Source organism: Galeopterus variegatus, unplaced genomic scaffold (assembly GCF_000696425.1).
Source record: "Galeopterus variegatus unplaced genomic scaffold, G_variegatus-3.0.2 Scaffold6184, whole genome shotgun sequence".
Classification (NCBI taxonomy): Eukaryota; Metazoa; Chordata; class Mammalia; order Dermoptera; family Cynocephalidae; genus Galeopterus; species Galeopterus variegatus.
In genome coordinates this window covers 64,147-69,117 of record NW_007732295.1, presented here as the reverse complement: position 1 = coordinate 69,117, position 4,971 = coordinate 64,147, and positions in this window count along the sequence as shown.

Genomic DNA, 4,971 nt, shown 5'->3' with positions numbered 1-4,971 from the left:
TAGACACTTGGATTGGTGGAGCAGAATAGAGAACCCAGAGATCACCCCTCAAGCTTACAACCATCTGATATTTGACAAAGGCAACAAAAACATACATTGGGGCAAGATTGCCTCCTCAATAAGTGGTGCTGGGAAAATTGGATATCCATACACAGAAGAATGAAACTAGACATGCTCCTATCACCCTATACTAAAATCAACTCAAAATGGATTAAAGCCTTAAGTATAAGACCTGAAACTATAACATTACTAAGGGAAAATATAGGTGAAACACTTCAGGAACTAGGTCTGGGCACAAACTATATGAACATGAACCTAAAAGCACAAGCAACAAAAGAAAAAAATAAACAAATGGGACTATATCAAACTCAAAAGCTTCTGCACAGCAAACGAAACAATCAACAGAGTGAAACGACAACCTACAGAGTGTGAGAAAATTTTTTCTAACTATGCATCCAACAAGGGTTTAATATCCATAATATACAAGGAACTCAAGCAATTACACAGTAAAAACAAACAAACAACCCAATTAAAAAATGGGCAAAGGAACTGAATAGACATTTTCAAAAGAAGACATACAAATGGCCAATAGGGACGTGAAAAAATGCTCAACATCACTAGTCCTCAGGGAAATGCAAATTAAAACTACATTGAGATATCTCCCCACCCAAGTTAGACTGGCTATCATCAAAAAGACGGAAAATAACAAATGTTGGTGAGGATGTGGAGAGAAGGGAATGCTCCTACCTTGTTAGTGGGACTGTAAATTAGTATACTACTATGGAAGACAGTATGGAGTTTTCTCAAAAAACTATAGATAGATCTTCCATACTATCCAGCAATCCCACTTCTGGGTATAAACCCAAAGGAAAGGAAATCATCATGTCAAAGGGATACCTGTACTTTTATGTTCATTGCAGCTCTGTTCACAATAGCCAAGATATAGAATCCACCTAAACGTCCATTGATGGATGATTGGATAAGGAAAATGTGGTATAAATACACAATGGAATACTACTCTGCCATAAAAAAGAATAGAATTCTCCCATTCGCAACAACATGGATGAGCTTGGAGAAACGTATGTTGAGTGAAATAAGCAAAGCACAGAGGGATAAATACTGCATGTCCTCACTCATAAGTGGTAGCTAAGAGAGAAAGAAGGAAGGAAAGAAAGACCCCAGAGGTGTGTTGGACTTACAGAGGGAGAGAGCATACCTAGGAATAAAAAGTGATTTGGGGGAAAAGGGGATAGGGAGGGAGGTCGGAGATATTTGGGGGACATGGGGTATAATCACAATTTGTGGCAATGGGCATGCTGCCGACATGTATCTGGCCATCACATCTTGGGCATGAGTGGTAACAATCAGCTTTGTACCCCATGACTATTCATAACCAATAAAAAAATTAATAAATAAAAAAATAAACTGTATTCATTCACAAATAAACAAACAAATAAATAAATGAATAAAGTTTATTTTATCATTACACAATGTAAACATTTTTTGTAACCCTTAACCAATTTCTCTCTAACACCCCTCCCTTTCCCCCTTTCCCACTTCAGGTGTCCTCAGTTCCCTTATCTCCTTTTGAGAGTTCAAGGAATTTTTGTGATTGTTGTATTTTTCTTTCTTTCTTTTGTTTATTTGTTTGTTTTTTCAGTTCCCACTTATGAGTAAGGACACGCAGTATTTCTCTTTCTGTACCTGGCTTATTTCACTTAACATAATTTTCTTTAAGTTTATCCATGTTGCTGCAAATGGCAGAATTTCATTCTTTTTATGACAGAGTAGTATGTATATACCACATTCTCCTTATCCAGTCAGCTGTCAATGGACATTTAGGTTGGTTCCAACTGAAAGAACAGGAGCAGACAAGGGTGTCTATTCTCACCAATGCTATTTAACATAGTATTGGAAATACTAGCCAGAGCCATTAGGCAAAAGAAAGAAATAAAAGGCATTCAGATTGAAAAAGACGAAGTCAAACTGTCCCTGTTTGCAGATGACATGATCCTATATATAGAAAAACCTAAAGACTCTACCACAAAACTCTTAGAGCTGATAAATGGTTTCAGTAAAGTTGCAGGATACAAAATCAACATACAAAAACTAGTAGCTTTTTTATACTCCAACAACAAACTAGCAGAAAAAGAAATCAAGAAAGCAAGCCCATTTATAATAGTCACCAAGAAATAAAATACTTAGAAATTGCTTTCACCAAGGAAGTGAAAGATCACTACAACGAGAATTACAAACCACTGCTGAAAGAAATTAAAGAGGACACAAAGAGATGGAAAGACATTCCATGCCCTTGGGTTGGAGGAATTAACATTTGAAAATGTCCACACTACCCAAAGTGATCTACAGATTCAGTGCAATCCCTGTCAAAATACCAATGACATTCTTCACAGAAATAGAAAAAACAATACTAACTTTCATATGGAACAACAAAAGAACCTGATTAGCCAAAGCAATTCTGAGCAAAAAATTAAAGCCAGAGCATTACACTACTTGACTTCAATTTATACTACAAAGCTATAGTAACAAAAGGAGCATAGTATTGGCATAACAGCAGACACTCAGACTAATGAATAAAGAACCAGAATAAAGAACCCAGAAATCAACCCACACACTTACAGCCAATTGATATTAGACAAGGGTAACAGGAGCATGCATTGGGGAAAGGACAGCCTCTTTAATAAGTGGTGCTGGGAAAACTGGACATCCATATGTAGAACAATGAAGCTAGACCTTTACCTCTTGCAATATACCAAAATCAATTCAACATGGATTAAAGACATATAAAAGACCCCAAATTTAAAGTAATATATTTTGTTTTCTTACAAAGTACCCAGTTCTGAATATTTTGCTGTAAGCAAGAGAAATGGACTAATACACAAGAGTACTTCAAAAAATTCATGGAAAAGCAGAATTTAAAGATAATATAAATCTTTCCATGAACTTTTTGATCTACTCTCATATATGTTTATATATCATAAAATATGTATTCAAGGTATAAAGAAATATTGAAACATAAAGAGGAGAAAATGGAAGACACGGTGAGGTCCAAATGGAAATGAAAGATAATGAATCTAGAGATGAAAAATATTTAAATAACTGAAATGAGAAACAAATTAGATAAGATTAGGAACAGATTAGAAACCACAGAGAAAAAACTCAGTGAACGTGAAGAAAAAGCAATAGAAATTATTCAAACTGAAGCAAAGAGAAACAATATTTTAAAAAACAGAGTTCATGAGCAAAGGTATAAAATCAAGTTGTCTAATGTAGGTGTAATTGAAGTCTCAGAAGAAGAGAGGAAAATAAAAATATTTAATATAATGGCAGAAAATTTCCCATGTTTTAATTTTAAAGTCTCAGATACAAGGAAGATGAAACATAAAAATAATTGTTCGAAGGTTCATCGTAATCAAGTGTCTCAAAACCAGTAATGAAAAGAAATTCTTAAAAGCAGCCAGGGTGATGGAGAGTAGGGTGGGAAAAGACACATCGCATACAGAGGATCACAGTTAAGAATGGCAGCAAGCTTTTCATTAGAAGCAATGCATGTCAGAACACAACTTTAAAGTGTTAAGAGAAAAAAGTCTTTAAAAGATCATCGCTTAAAATAAAAACTATAACACGGCATTGTGGGTTTTTTAATTTATGTAGAATAAAAATGTGACAAAGGATGCTGGGGAATGCTGTAAGTTTCTGGCACTATATGTGAAGTGGTAAAATATTATTCAAATCAGACTGTGATAAGATATATATGTTTCTGTGAACAGTCAGTTCAAACTTGTTCTCAATCTTACTAAGAGACTTCAAGAAGATTCCAAAGGAACCATTGTTAAATTGGGGACAATCTGTACATATAAAAATATGTATCATTAAATTTATGTGTGTGTGTGTGTGTTTGTGTATAATTTTGTTTAATTCTCAACTCAATTCCATGAGGTAGGTTCTATTATCATCATTTTACTGATGAGGAAATGGATAAATGAAAGAATATGCCAAAAGTTATGTTGCAATGGAGATGACAGAATTTGAACCTAGCTAATTTCTGTTTTTAGTCTTATTAAGGATAATTTCAAGTATATACAAAAGTATGCATTTGAAACAATAAAACCCTAGGTTCCCATCACCCAGTTTTATAAATTATCAATTCATGGTCAATCTTATTTTGTTAATACCCCAACTATGTTTCCCCATCCCATATTTTTTCTTTTAATCCCAGATATATTACTTTGTCTTTGATTATTTTAGTACATATATCTAAGTTCTGACTTTTAAAAACACAACCACAATACTATTATCACACTTAAAAACTAATAGTAATTCCTTAATGCAATCAAGTATTCAATATGTGTTCAGGTTTTCCTATTATTTTACAGTTTGTTTGACTCAGAATACACCTAAGGGTTAAGCATCGTGTTTGGTTTATGTGTTTTTTAAGCCTCTTTTAACCTATAGGTGTCCTCACTCCATTCATTCCTCATAATCTGTTGCTAAAAAAAACCCGGTTGTTCATCCTGCAAAGTTTTCCATACTGATTTTTCCTTATTGTATACTTGTGGTAGGTCTAATGTGTTCTTATTTCCTTTGTACTTACCATAAACTGGTGATTGTGTCTAGAGGGTGGTATCTTTCTAAATCTAATAAACAAGAAACAAAGATGTTTTTCATTTCTTTTGGAAGCCCGTTGAGTTGAGTTAGTATTTCAAGTCCAGCTGATTTTGTTTAGTTTTGGAAATGCTGAGGGAGACTGGGGATTACAGAATAATAACTGTGTGAAACATTAGGGATTCCACCCTACTTCAGAGGAGAGTACATATTTGGCATTGTTCTGTTCACTTTCAAAAACATCTGACTCTGATGGGAGATTTTACTCTTTTTCAAAGAAAAGGAAACTTTATTTATGAAATCAGGTGAAAAGGTTTTTAAAGGTGCCATTTGCTGTAGGGGGCATCA